The sequence below is a fragment of the Limanda limanda genome, chromosome 3, assembly GCF_963576545.1.
Source record: "Limanda limanda chromosome 3, fLimLim1.1, whole genome shotgun sequence".
NCBI classification, from domain to species: Eukaryota; Metazoa; Chordata; class Actinopteri; order Pleuronectiformes; family Pleuronectidae; genus Limanda; species Limanda limanda.
The window spans coordinates 24,681,269-24,697,558 of record NC_083638.1 but is presented as its reverse complement, the minus strand read 5'-3'; the positions used below and the strand labels follow the sequence as shown (position 1 = coordinate 24,697,558).

Genomic DNA, 16,290 nt, shown 5'->3' with positions numbered 1-16,290 from the left:
ACATGTACATGTATTCTAGGTTAACCATCTGTGGATCTCCTTCATGCCAGTCGGATGTTACATCATCGACTCCAGACTGAATGGATTGACGGGAAATGTTATACAGGCATTTATCCTCTGCTCAGGATAAACTGTAAAGACTCTGATGATCACATTTCATATTCAGGCACCATCGGGTCAAAATTTCTGTTCGTCTCTTACTTCGTTTTATGACCAATACGTACCTGCAAAACTGATGACATCCCGATCATCCCTATCTGTTGTCCAACCCTCAGCAGTAAAAAGCAAATGATCACCTACCAACAACACAGCTTATTTTCCCTTTATCTTAGAGCGAATGGATGTGATCTTGTATTTTGAGGTGTTTTATAACAGAAAACTGAATGCAGTGAGCTTTTCTAAATCTATAATGTACATAAATGTGATGGCACATTTTAATACAGTTTACTAGGATGTTAAAAGTGTGATCCCAGCTTCTGTGATTCACTCCTTAAACAACCTGATCCTCTAAACAGTAAACAGTGCTGACATCTCTGTTAGCTGCCAGGGAGTGAAATGAGCTGATAGTCCACACGTTGGTCCCGGTGAGACTACAGGATGTTCTAGTTACACTTGTTTGTTAATTCTATCTTTTTAATAGCTGACAGATGTATTTTGAATGTGGTACAAATCAAATATATTTAGAGTCACCACATGGGCCAGATTTTGGCAAGTAAATAAGAGGATTGTAGGAATTGGCTCCCTCATAATTTGTTAAATGCCGGAAGCTTTATTAAGTAAGAAAATCACACTGAGAATGAGATGTGCGTGACAAAAATTACACACACACACATATATATATAAATATATGCAGTTTGTACTTCCCTCAAATATATTTTTAACTTAGATTTAATATTGATCTGTTTGTTTGTTTCAAATCCAAGTAATTCTCCCTCGGTAGCACAAACTATATGTGTTATTTTAAGGATTTAACTCTAAACAGGATCTCTTCTCTAATGAGATACCTGATTAAATTTATATTTGAGAAAACACACATCGGTTTTCACAGCACGCCTCACTCTGTGTGTGGTGTTGCATTTTTACAGTTCTGGCTCCTATAGGTGTGAATTCCTGTGTGTATGTATGTGTGTGTGAACAAAGGGTACTCATAGCCTCCAGTGCTCTATTCCTCCATGGTTGCTCTCTGTCTTTCATTCTTCTTCACCCTCCATTAAACACCAACATGCTCTCGCCATTTCCCCCTCTTCTTGCCCCCCCCCCCCCTTTCCTTCCTTCTGTCCACTTCATGTCTACCTTCTCCCTCTCTGCCATCTTTCCCTTTGCAATTTCTCCCCAAACCACACTCCCTCTCTGTATCTCCTGCTCCTGCTCGGCGCCCACACACTCACAGCATATCTCTGCACTCACACACTCGGTTTCACTACTCCCTATCCAACGCTCTCATTTCTGTTTCCCTCTCTCTCTGGTTAATCTCTCACCCTTTTCAGTCACCTTGATACTCACAGGAGCTGGTGATGGGGGTGTCAGTATTTCATTTGAGGGCACACACACACGCACAGACACACACAGACACACACACAAAGCCATCGGTAAAGCAGATATGATGCAATTAAAAGGCGACCAAAATGAAATGTTCCACTACCAAAGAATGGAGATTTCTCTGAGTTTGAACATGTGTTTTGGACAACAATGGAGCTGCATGTGTATACAATAAGCTGTATAAGATAATTTGTCCAGGTTCTGCTTTTGTGAATTGGTTTATTTCTTCTTCAAATTGGACTGACTCAGTTCTTTGATGTGAAAGAACTCATTGTCACTATTAGTTGCAGCCATGCTGATACCAGAATAAAGACTGTAGGCCACAATGTCCACTGAGTGCAATTATGTCACTGTCCAGCTCTGTCGGAGACAATCTGTATTCTCATCAATGTGCAAATGTCTCCTCTTCCTCTACACAAGCTGTCTGCTTTTTGCTAACATACACTATTAGTGGAATGTAGTCACAAAAACCAAAACATAGTGTACAGTGCAGTTAATTAACGAAAAGAGTAGATCCAAAAACTAGTAAGTTTCGTAATAACAAGGAGCTGCATATGCTTCAAATTTCCTGTGGATGTTGGAACGGAGACAGAGATGTGCAACTAAAGCAAGTTGGCATCTGTCTGACAGTATCTCTGTGCAGACACATTCAAGTAAACATATGTTTCACACAGATAAATCACAGAAATACAATAAACATTTTCACATTTAAATAAAAAAAAGCATGTGCAAGTGTAATTCCAAACGCACAGCGACTTTAGTTTATATATCCCTGCTTTGTCATCTGTGTGTATTGCTGCTACAAACTGCATCAGGCAGCAGGAGAGGGGGCTTGTGTTGCTGCAGGTACCTGCACACACAGTCTGCACACTGGTGTCACACTGCGACAAGTCCAGGGATGCTGTGTTACTATTACCAGGCTCTCACTCTCTGTGCTTGCTGCTGTTTGAGAGCAAATACACAAAGGCTGTATGGAGGTCATATCCTAATTTAGTTCCTGGTTATGTGTCCCAATATTTCAGTCTCAGAGGTTTTCATTAATCCGCATTGTAAGGAAACTGAACTCATGTAATTATTATTAGGGAAATTTAAATAGCTTCATGGGGAGAAAGTCAGAAGGCTGAAAATGAGGGATGTACGACACACATGTCACAGACTGATGTTGCAAAGGAGGTCATGAAGAGTTAAAATCATCATCACTTTGTATAAGTATGAGGATAGTCATTTATGTGAATATCCTTCTAGCACAAATTAATGTATGTTCCTCTGCAGCTTCTAACTATATTCTTAAATGGCTTAAAGAATTAAGAATATGTGTGATGTGTGACCTCTGTACTTCAACTCAAAGCTGTTTTTGTACCTTCAGACTATGAGGCACAAAAAGATTACAGGACTGCAGGCGTGTTGGCATCTGTTTTATTTAAATGTGCTTATTTAAATGTAAAAATGTTTATTGTATTTCTGTGATTTATCTGTGTGAAACACATGTTTACTTGAATGTGGTGCACAGAGATACTGCCAGCAGTAACAACCTGCATATATGATGCTTCAGTTTACTCATTTTATAAACTGCACTCAGAATGAGGCAGTTTTATCCGGAAACACAACACAGGACATGATGATGCTTCTGTAAAAAGGAACAGAACAGAAATCTTCCAGTAAAGCTACGTGAGGGTTTGCATGAAGTCCACAGAGGTCAAATCTTGTGCTGACACATTTAACCCACAACTTACTTCATGTTTTATATTGTTATTCTTATGGCATTGATGTGGAAGTGTGGTGCCGGTGTTGTACTGGACCTTGCATTCTTTTCTATCATTATGTGAGTAGCTATAAAGAAACATATTTAACATTCAAGTGCACGTTTCCCTCAGCCATGGCACATTGTCGCAGCTATCAAGGATGAAATCAGACATAACACACACACACACACACACACACACACACACACACACACACACAGTTGAGTCATCCAGTCTCACTGCAGCAGTGACAACATTTCTCTCTTTGTCTGATCCTCCTTTTTTTCTCTTGCCACCATTCCTGTCCCTCCATTGTGCTCTGCATTGTGTATGTGCCCCTGCATACCTGTGAAAGCCAATGTGTGTGTGTGTGTGTCTGTGTGTGTTTGTGTGTGTGTTTGTGTGTGTGTGTGTGTAATAATGTGAGACCAGAGACCACGTGATAGATTTACTGGTTGTCAGTCACTGGTGGCTTTTCCACTTGGCTGCTCCCAGAAAAGGATTAAAATGCAATACTTAGCAGCATTAGTCACTGAAACCTGGTTAACACACATACACACACATGGACATGCACACACACACACACACACACACACACACACACACATCCCTAAAACAATGAAAAAAAAGCTGAATACATATTTGCTGGTATTTATAATGTTGAAAAAAAAAACTACAGAAACCAGAAAAATTCTTCAACAAACTAAGTTATGAAGCCATAAATTAATCCATACAGGATTTTCCTTTAGAAACATCTACCCTGATATTATGGATTTAGCACTGTCAGGTATACGAACAGTTTTCAGTCAGTCTATGAGATGTGTTGATGTGGTACAATATGTGGGATTAAATAAAGCCAAGAGAATATTTGAATTCATTAATAAGTTGGAAATTTCAACTTGCTAAATCAAACATAGAAAATGAAAAATGGAAGACCAATAAAGAAAATCTTGTGGAAGTAAAGGTTTTGGTCAAGTATACTTTTCAGGAAAGCCTGAACTATCCGTAAATATTTGACAGCAGAAAGTTTTTTTGTTGACAGATACAGCATCTTGTTCAGAAACAGTCAGAGCCACTGCTAGATAATATTGAAAGATCCAATGTATGATAGCAGTTAACAGGAGGATGATCAGATCATTTGGCAGATCAGTTTAAAGGGGAATTCTGGTACTTGAACAACCCATGATAACATAATGAGCCTTATATCAGAATTCAATCCCCAAAAAAGTATTAAAGGACATTCCGTGGACTGTCGCAGTTGCTCCATCGGATTACATTGTAATCTGCCGCCCAAGGCGATCGACTGGACCGATTCCTAAAGTTATGTTCCTCCAACATTTGTATACAAGGCCCAAGTTGAAAAATACTGGAATTTAAGTCACACACCACTGATGGAAAACAACTTTAAAATGTCCTACAACGTGATAAAGTGAATATGTATTAATCTTAAAGGAGCAACCTTTCAGGACTAATGTGAAAAATGTGAGGATTTTCTCTGTGTGTATATTACTGTGTACTTACACACACAATTCACTTGCATGCAGATCCACAAGGACACACACACACACACACACAAACACACACACACACACACACACACACACACACACACACACACACACACACACACACACACACACACACACACACACACACATAGTGAGTACAGTCAAGTGTAAATGGAGCATGGAGATAAAAGCGAGGCTTTGGCTTTTCACAGCAGTGGATCAGAGCAGCCAGTGTCACAGCCATGAAAGAATGTAATACTCTGATATTCTACTAACACCTACATGCACAGCCCTACAGAGCTGACATTTCACCACAAAGCAATTAATACACACAAAAACCTATAATTCAAGTTCTTACAGATCAGCGACTTTTTACAAAGTCAGTGTGAAGAGGTTGAACTCAAACTGCTTGATGACAGACAAAAGGCACAAGAGCCCTTCAGGGTCTGTGGATGGAAGAAGCCCACTAAGAGATAAAGCCTGTGAAGCTGCTACAGCAAATTCCATACACATAGAGCATTCACAACACAATGCACAACTTCAGTATACAAGCAAATGCCTGTAAAAGTGTAAAGAGTAAAAGTTCTTTGATATTTTTAGTACGGAAAATTGTTCAAATTGGAATGGCAGATGATTACCTCTTTAATTCAAACAGTTCCCGGATGAACCAATGTGCAGGAGATGTATGCACAGAATAGACCACAATAGAAAATGTTACGATTTGAAATCATTGAATGTGTAAAACAAATTAAATGTATGCACTTTAATTCTTTATTGAACATTATTTGTATTAGTTTAATTGCGTCTTGTATCCATTGAGTAATCCTTACATCCACAGTGAAGACGTTATAACAGACAGCAGTGGAGATGTGTATGTCTTCGTACCAGTGATTAGAAATTAAAAGATACACAAGAGCTGAAACTGCCACGAATCCGACCTAAATCAAAGTCTTGACCTATTCTTATTCATTTATGCATGGCACCAATCAAAGGAGCCATTACTGGGATTGAGGGTTTAGAAAAACCGGCCGTTTTTCAAACATCATCGCAGCCAAGATGGATGGAGCCAGCGTGGTTGCCGTGGTTACCGTGCACAGGCCATTTTCCAGGATCCATAATGACTTCCCATCAGCTGAGAGTAGCAGGGACCCTCTCCGGCTCAGACAGGCTCATGTACGAGAAGATGCACAAGAACCTCATACGCACTAATGTACTACAGGAACCCTGGTTAACATGGTCAAATTGAACACTGCACTCCGGCCAGAAACCTCTCTGACACACACACGTTACACACAAACCCTCTGAGTGTCGGTTCCTCTCCTGTTCTTCTCTTTCAAGTGAAACTGCCCGATTTTACTCTCTGACTTTTGCTTTTTATTGGACAAGAGAAGAAAGTGTTTCTGCTCTGCAGCGTCTTAGCACAAATTAATCTGACACAATGTACACGTGTTTAAGTGTGTGTGAGTGTGTGTGTGTGCGTGAGTGTGCCTAGCTCTGTGTGTATGTGTATGTGAGTGCAGAAGTGCGTGTGTCTATAAGGGCTTTATGTAAAGTGCAGGCAGAGTAAATCTGCAGAATAAGACTGAACAGAATTCATCTGAGGAAACTCACCATCCTGGCTTTTAAAGAAATGAAGAGCTGCTGATTAAATGTATTGATTGTATGGGGGAGCTGTCGGTTAATTGATCTTATATTTTACTTCCTGTTGAGTCCACTTAGTTTCTTTGTTTAAAGCTCATACTGTACATCTCTCTGTGCAGTATATCCTTAATGAGCTGTAAATTCTCCTATGTGAACTAAAACAGTAAGAAGAGACATAATGCTGTTTAGATGTGGACAGTGTGGATGAGATAGGAATTGGCTTCTAGTACATGATTCAGTAAAAACCCAACAATACATTTCTGAGCTTCTCTGCTCCCTTTCCACTGTGAGAAGTCTTATAGCAGTTTAACGAAAGAACAACATGTCCCCTTCGGCTTTTGACTCACCTTAGTTGTTTCTCATTATTTTTTTAGCCTTTCATCTTGTATTTGATTTAATTGTTCGTATATCATTTTTGCATCTCTTAGTTTTTATGTATTATATAGCCCTTTGGTCAACTCTGGTTGTTTTAAATTTCAAAAATTTACTTGACCTAGACCTGGGAGCCTGGGAAGTTCAGGGTCAACACAGGCAGAGACGTACTTGTTCGGCAAGATGTTAATTTGTAAGCGCGTGTGTGTGTGTGCTGTATGTGTACGTGACCCCAACTGAAAGACAAATGAAGGTGAACTGTAGCATCAGGAGAGCTGATCTCCTGACGTGTGTGTGTCTGAGTGTGTGTGGCAATTTCAACCATAACCTTCAATCAACATTTGCTGGCCAAGAATGAGCAGCAAAATGTGTGTGTGTGTGTGTGTGTGTGTGTGTGTCCTTCTCTATATATTAATGTATACAATCAGTGTGTGTTTATCCTCTTTGTTTTCCAGCTGTCCATCAACACGCACAGTCCTCCTCCACATTCTCCTTCCCTCTCATCCGTTTCTTACAGTATTCACTTCTCTCTCCACCCACCCCCTGCTTCTCCTTCCTAACCCCTCCCCCCACATTGTATATCATCACTCCACTTTGCAGCTCAGCAGCACCTCACCGCCGTTACCATGGAAACAGGGGGACAACAGCAGGTTGGATACTGCCGCTGCCTGGGGGCGTGGCACCTTAGCAACCTTTCACTCCTCTCCTTTGACTCATGGTCGTCTCCAGCACCTCGGCTGAATCCATGAATTGAGACAGATACATGCCTCTGAATGTGAATCAGTCGGTATTACAGTTATACCAGTGAGAGCTATATTACACTAATCAGCCCTGCTCGGCTGCAGCCATAGCAACGAGACCCTAGGTCTACCTGACGTGAACTGGATAATAATAATCTTTCCATACAACATTTACAAGGTTCTGTTAATTAAAGATAAAAGCGTTGAGTTTATTTTAATAATTTGTGTTTGGCCAGTAGACATTTTTCCCCTGGTTGCTAAGCGATACACATGCTTGGTTGTCGCTCAAGGTGACGCTGCTCTGAGCTTCATTCCCAAATCCTGAGTTGGTAAGTGGGTCTGTCAATGCCAGTGAGAGGAAGAGAGATGAATAACTCTAAGTTCATATTGTTCAAACTAAACCTGACAGTGAGCACAGAGGAGAAATGTTACTCTCACATCTTTTAACAAACAGTTCACACAACAACCATCATCTGTATAAGGATATCTTTTAATGTCTGTTACACTTAATTCACATTTGCATATTCACAAAATGTGAACTGTGTATCCTTCATCAATTAAGACAGCTGCTTGTGCATTCCTACAGATATTATGAATTAAGTACACAATGTGTAATAAAGCACAAACATTGGGTAAGAAACTAAAGTCAGATTTACACACTGAACAAAAGAGAAATGTTTTTGAGGGCAAACCAGAACAATCATAACGTGATTGCAGGCAAATAAGATTCATTTTGTATGTTTATGTTTCTTTTTAAATTCTATTTGTTTAGGCCTTTACAAAATATTATATTATAAATAAAGTCATCTTAAAATCATTGTGTGATTTAACTGCAACCTGTCTAAAGGGTAATAATTTGACTTTGGCTTTTGGGAAACACAGATCTTATGTTGCAATCTCTGCATTAACATCAGAATGCTCTAAGACTGATTTGTTCTTAGAGCTGTTGCTACAGTTGCTTGTACAAAGTACATGGGTGAAAATGGGAACAATATTCTGCCAAGGCCCAACAGTCCTGCAAATGTAATCAGGCAGATTCATAAACTCAGTCCTCTAAAACTTTCCAATTTTTTAATCTAGACCCATCAATGAATCCTTGGGAAATTGGTGAAAAGGCCCATCTCCCAAAGTGAAATTTGATTTCCTGGATCCGCCCCCTGATCAGGATGCACACAACGTTTCAATGGGTTCTTTCCTGACCCACAACCCATCCTACCACAAAGGTCCGAGGTTGTGTTATACAGTAGTTTTTTGGTAACTCATTGGTAGAGGTGAAATACAAAGTTTTAAAAGGTTGAGAGAAAGAATTCACGCTGCAGTTTTAAAGAGAGATCTAGTGTATTTAACACAGATTACTTAGTATATGAAAAATCCCACTCATGTCCTTTGGGCTAGTCTGTATCATATGTATTGTTAACTGCAGAGGTATCAACAACTTGAGATGAAAATCATGCTTTGCTTACTGATGTGAGATTCCTGCTCAGTCTTCTTGCTACAAAACTTTCATTTCAGATCAAGTGATTGAAGCAATAAAGGAGAAGCCGGTGAGGGTGAAACACTCTTGATCTGTTTCTGTGCATCACAAGCATCATTGTTGAGAGTGAGCGGAGAGAAGAAAAGAGACAGAGAGACAACAGGGAAACGAGAGGAGAGGCTGCTCAATGACTCTCTCTGGCTTCTCTTCCTGATTTAGATCATCATCCAAATCTGTATCTTGCGCAAAGGCCAATCACACATGCATGAATACACACACACACACACACACACACACACACACACACACACACACACACACACACACACACACACACACACACACACACACAAACACACACACAGACACACACATACATACCACACTTCTCATTTCAGAGGAGCTTCTTTGATTGTGCAACAAATGAATGTCTGCATGAAAAAAAGGAAAAAATCCACCGATGTTTCCTTTCAATGATCTGGATATGTTTGCTCAGTGGGAGCCGACTGCATCACTGGAATGACTTTCAACGCTTGACTGAATCTGTTACGTCCGGCAGTTAAATCTTCACAGCAGAGAAAATCAACAAGAAGACACAACAAATTTACACGGACAGGATGTAGACACTTCACAGATTTACAATTACGAAATACATTTAAATGATGGACAGATGATAACATGTCTATTTCCTCCTTTCCTCTGATGGTGTGATGCATTGCTCAGCTGCAGAGAAAGATTTGTTCTTCATGCTTCGCGCTGAGTGCCGGTTACGAGTTTCTATAGTTCATCAATCTGGTAGACAATAAATCCCTCAAGGTTCACGTATAACCGATTCCTATGCATAAATATGAGGCTGAATTGAATTATATCATTCCATTTCCTATTTATAAGGATTTTTTCAACAGTCACTGTTGGAAATGTCAAACCAGGTTCATCGGCATAAGTGAGACAAAAGAAGAAAAGGGTAAAATCATTTGTAAGTACTGATTTGCATGAATATGAAACCTAATAACCAAACCGCAGCCTCATGCTGGGATCAGACTCAGTTTATCAGCCAGAATATCCCCCAACCCGGAAGATGCAGGTTGGCCTGTGGGTTTGAAAAGGATCAGTGGACACTGGGTGCGTCAATCGATTGTTCTTTCTCATGTGGGGTGAAATAATGGACATCTGGGAAGCTGCACAATATCTAACAGAAAGATCAGCGCGTTCGATTTTATTTAACCTTCCACTGTGACGTTGACCAATAGGAGCACAGCTGACTGCGCACAAATGTAAACATGGTGAAGTGAAGAGAAATGATTTGGTTGGTGCTGGAAAGTGGAATTTTTGTAACTTTTCAGAGCACAAGACCACATACACACCAGTTCGGACACCGTGTTTTTTGACAATCTTGTTCCTTGAAGTCAGTCTTGAGCGTTTCTTTTCTGATGACGTCATCCATGTCATAAAAGATGGAGAACAGTGATTGGTCAGGGAGCATCGTGTGGTCAGTCATGTCTCTCAACCACAACACAGCAATAATTTATGACTATAAGTGACTTTGACACAGTGCCGGTCTTAAGGCTTGTTTATGCTGCCTTCAGCTACGAAAAAGATGCGTCTGGTTCAAATGATGTAATGTCACTGCCAAACTTTCATGCGTTCTTTATGTTGGCATGTTTGTAAAGCAAAGCATCCACCAGAGGACGGAGGTTGTGATGATGTACATCGTAAGAAAGAGGCAAAAGTGACTGTTTGTCCCTGTGCCCGGTTGAAAACATCATACTGTCTGTAGATTGTTGACAACTTGCAAAGTCTCTCCTCCAAAAGATCGTTGAAATTTCTTCCTCATGGCTAATGGTCGTCTCTCTTGAACTATTAACAGAACTGCCCACCAAAATTTCCTGGGATTCTGGTCAGTTTTGTCTGTAACGTCCATAAGCTTTCAGAAGACGTGCACAAATAAAGATACAATTTATGCAGAGTATGGACAGAGGGTTCCTTCAGTTTCCATATTCAAATCTAACCTTAAGCATAGATGAGCCTTTAAAAGACAAAAATATCCTGTAGTCTGACCCAAAGTTCTGACAAGCATGTCTGGTCCGCAGCGATCATAATTCAGGAGTGAAGGGCTGGAGCGTTTGATGGTGTGCGGCAGCCACACATCCATCCTGGATTCAGCTGCAGGGACACCGACAGCTGAATCAGGCTCTCAGTCCTGTGCTGACAGGATAATCTCGCCCTGCAGCCAACCAGATTTGACAGGAGAGCGTGGCGGACGGAGAGAGTCTGTGTTTGTGTGTTGAGTCGGGGATTGTTGGGTGTGTAATTTCTATCATCTCATCTGCATCAGCTGGCTCACAATATCCAAAATATCCCCCAGCCTTTTCATGAATATTTCAGATAATTGCTGCTATATCTGAGAAGTAAATGTTTGCCTCATTGTGGTGGCTGCAGGTTTTTGTAAATCTTTTAATAAAAGAGATATAATAATATAATGTGGATTTCCACCTTGAATTTATCTTTACCCAGAGTTCACAGTAGTTTAGAGGAACAAAGTGAGAAAATGCTTTTATGAGAGAAAAGAGAAAAGCAGCACCTAAACGCTACTAGTTATTTGCAATTTTTTCATGAAGTCCGATGAATTATTCACAGGAAAACCAATAAAAATGTTGAAAAACATCTATCTCACATTGTTAAAGAAGTGAAAAAACAAACTCCTGGATTTACAGATTTAACAAAGAAAATGAATCTCCCTGTTTTTCTTTTATACTCAGAATACAACCTATATAATTTTCTTTTTCTTTCGTTTGGGTTTAATAAATGAAATGTGTTGCGTTTGTAAATGAGGAGACAGGATTATATTTCATCTGATGTAATGCAAACTCTTCCGGCAGTAATGAGACTGTCTCCATGACACACCGTACATCATTGTCAGGGACGTTGGGAAAGCTTGATCGCTCCACAGCCGCAAACTCTGCAAGTCATTAAAACAAACTAAGAGAATCCCTAAACTGTCATTCACAAGGAGGCGGCCGCGCGACTCTTTCAAGTCAAGAAGCAATTAACGCTGAGAAAGGCCTCTGCGAACGATTACGGCCTCAAGCTTCATGCAGAGCCTCGTAATTTCCCCAACCACACACACACACACACACACACAGACTCACACAGATGACAGACGACAGATCTCCCTGAAATACGAGTTCACTGTCTAAGTGTCACCAGCCGTGATCTAGAGGAGAATTTAATTTGGGTGACAGTTAAAAGGACGGCTGGTGGGTTTCAGTTTTCCTGCTGCAGAGCGAACACATCCAAATAGTGATGACTGCACTGAACTGACGCAGCTGGCATCCGCTGGTCTGTACAATCCTGATTAAAGCAACAGGCTTTAATGCCAGTGGGACTGTGATCAGTTAACCAGGCCTTTATGAGCACACGTGGGGTGTATTGGTCACACTGTATTTAAGGAAAATCAACTACACTGTAGAAACTAAAACTTGAAAATACTAAGATTATTATGATCTATAGATAAAATGAACAAAAAACATTTAATGACTATGATAAATAATTTGCTTTGAAAATTACCATGAACACCATCTTAAGACAAGGCAACAACTCGCAGTGTTGACAAGATTTTGATGCATGAATTGCAGAGTTGCTGATGTTATCGGATAAAAACCTATAAACAAGCCCTGAAGCCCCACTTTTAGCCAAGAGTCCTTTTAAATTATTCATATGTTGTCACACCTGATCCCTTCGATCTGCTCTCAGTTGTTATACAAATATGGGAAGGAGTTTTCAATTGTTTAAATGCTCTGCACACATGAATTCAACACATATTGTTTAGAGCATCCATGTTTTCTTCACATTGAAAGCAAATGAAAACATCGACTCGGTACATGGGAGCTTCTAGTGATCACTTCTGCAGGGGTTCGTCTCCAAAGGATTCTTCTCTCACCGAGGGAAACTTGACGCCCTAAAGAGTGATTTGTCTGAGTTTATCAGAAAATCTGTCTCTGCAGTGATCACACATTCGGGCAATTGTGGCTCAGGAGGTAGAGCTGGTTGTCCACAAGGTAGATGGTTCAAGCCCTTATAATTATGTAAAATACGTGATCAAAAGAAAAGGTCATTATTTGACAAGAGTGTAAGGGATTTTCCTCAAAACTCTGGAAAACTAATATTCATTTTTTCCAGTGTATAAACTTTGAGAAAACTAGACCAAAATTGTTCTGTGTCAACACCAGCATCACTTTTACATCAGCCATTGTGAGTTTGCTTGTCTGCAGTTCTTTTGGTCTTCTTTTATAAAAGAGCAATTTCATGGTTGTTTAAATATTTCCAGTGAAGTTTTGTCTAACAGCCGCTGGGTGATGTTCTCCCTTACATGTCGACCAGGCGCTCGGGGGTAAAAGCAGTTCATGTGATGCAACACTACACAATCTTTGAAGAGAGTGGAAGAGACAGGCGACAGCGCCCACAAGGACTTCACTGTAGCAAGAATAAAGCAAACACAAAGTGATGCACTGCTCTGCTACCACCTTTTGAATATCAAACATCTGTAGTCTTGATATACAGTAGCACCTTTTCTCTTTTTGGATGATGACAGCTCGAAGGCTACAGCTTGAAAACCTCCAGTTGAACCTCAGCTTCAACCTCAAACTGATCCAGTACCTACTTCTCTACTGTTCATTAGATTACATCTGCTATGGGCTTCCATGTCACACCTTTTTAAAGCTCTGTCAGTTGCTGTGTATTTCACAGTATTTTTTGTGGATTCATATAAATGCCTGCATTAGTTGGTGGAGCCCAAACAGAGCTAAGAGAGAGGGAGTATTGGAGTGATTCCAAATGAATGCTAACCGGTTGCTCTGTAATCTACTAATCAGCAAATTGGAACTCAACATGAAATAGAGAATAAAATGAATCATGCTTCTTTTCTCTAAGCCTGACAGGCATGACCAGGTTCATATTCTCCTCCCCCTCTATATAAAACATCCAAAGGGCTTAATTCATGCTTAGCTTCATTGTGTTCCACTATAGCAGCACAGATGGATGAGCAGATGGATGCACATCGATTATGTTTTATTACTGTATATTGACTTGCGTCACAGCCAACCAATCATCTGTTATAATCACACAGTCCACATACATCAAGCTTGATGTCGCACCAAATTTATTGGATCCATGTATGGAATCACACTGTGTTGATGCCTTAAAAGACAAAACAGAACTGTGAGATAAACCTGCACAAGATTCAATCATTTTTGTAAAAAGACAGAAATGTTTTAGCTCAAGATTCAAACCAGCAATTAACATTACAAAAGAACAATAATGACAAAGAGCAGAAAGAATGAATGTATAGAAACATTGTGTTTAAACAGCCAACTCTGTGATGGGGGTGTGAACTGTTTCCCAGCCCTCTAATTACCAGAGTAGATGCATGACAACACCAGAGAAAAGCATTCATCACAACTAATGAACCCACTTTGCTTCATGTGATCCCAGTTGTCCATTCAGCACATTCATCATTTAATCAAAGCATAAAAATCATGAACGACTCCAAACTCACTGAAGATCAACAGTTCGGCCGAGTCCGATTTCCACACAAGAATACACACTTCAGATGTGATAATGCAGCGTAACACACCTCAAGACAAAGGCTGAAGATAAACGTAACAGAGCTGGATACTGTGACTTCAAATGAAATTACTGCAACTCTTAATTATTTCTAGATTTGATCCAGTGGGATGTGAAAGGTGTATATGCACTTGTACAGTTGTGACATTGTGTTTGAATATACATTTCTTTAGAGAATTACTTTTTTCCTTCAGCATCTAGCTGAGTTTTCATTTTTTACTAAGAAATACATCCCTTGAGAAAGCTGCTCCATCATATTGCTTTGAGGATGCCCTGAAGGCTCCATCTCTCTCCAAGCATTAAGATTTATGGTTTCTGCTCAGAGGCAGTTTTTAGCAAGATCTATGAACCAGAAAAGCATTTTAGCAAATTTGTACAGCCACTTCATCTTACAGTCCATAAATGTAATTAGTATACATGTATATCAACAAAACGTTTACTGGATATATATCCAGATAAATATGTACAGTAAGTGCAGAGGAAGATGACATGAGGTGGAAATATGTGGGTAACAGAAACGCTGAAATCACACTTATAGTTGTATTTATGTTTGATATACTGGACGTGCCTCACACTAGATGCTGGCATGATCATCACAACAACAACAATCACAGTTTCATGCTTGGCCCACAACACAACCAGCTTTCTTGCTTAGATGCCATACAAAGCTACAGAGAGGTAACATATACTAGGTTCACCTGCTGCTTGTATTCTCTTTTTGCCTTAACATGATTTGATTAGCCTGCGCTTGACTGTTTGTTTAAACCTGATTTGATTGGCTGCTGCCTCGATGGCCACATGAAAAGTTGAGTTCTGCTCCACTTCTGCAACGCAACAGAGCCACAATGGAATTTGGCAACGCAGTGAATGAGCAGTGTTTCTGTTGATGCCTCCAATGCAAACGTGCAAGTCCTGCATAAAGGATGTGAAATGACAATTGGTAGGAAGAATAACAATTATTGTATGGTGTCATTTATTTTATTTATAATATTTACACACAAAAAAACATTAAGACATTACAATGTGTAATTATTTTAAATATAGACTGTAGTGAGCATTGCTGTTGTTCCTAAAGAGTAAGACACTGGGTTAAGCCTGGGTATGATGTCAGACTCATTCCTCGTTAATCCTCTTTGAAATTGTAATTAAAGTGTTGTTTGTTAGCCCATTAATCATCATACTGACTCCCTTATATAAAGTATTTAACCCCTTTTCTAAAAGTAATAATTTTCCCACTCCTGATGACAAGGGATTATTTCATTCTCCCCTCTCTCCGGCCCAGACCAGCCCACGTTCCAGCGCCAAAGGTTCTACTTAGTTAGATTAGTTGTTTAGTTTGTTACTGATGAAGACGCTGCTTTGTGTGAAGTCAGCATTATTGCTGGCACTGTGCGCAGTTGTGCTTTGTTTGCCCTCTCGTTTTGTAATTTCACAGTCGTGTGATTAACTTTCAAGGGCATTCCTGACCCAATTAATTTCCTCTCCCACCACAATGTTGTCTGCAAAACACCTGCACAAAGCATCACTTGATGCATAAGGTACAAGTCAGCTGACTTACGTGCACGCTCTGAATTCCAGAGCATTTCAATCTCTTCATCTCTGTAAACACCTTCCTGCTAATGGAAAGAAAACACAGTAGACTACAGCTGCAC

General features: G+C 40.0%; 1 protein-coding gene across 1 annotated transcript in view; it reads right to left on the bottom strand.

The window, feature by feature from the left end:
- fam189a1 (family with sequence similarity 189 member A1) overlaps positions 1-16,290 on the bottom strand; it is a 79,167-nt gene that overhangs the window by 42,316 nt on the left and 20,561 nt on the right. The gene's annotated exons all lie outside the window — the stretch shown is intronic.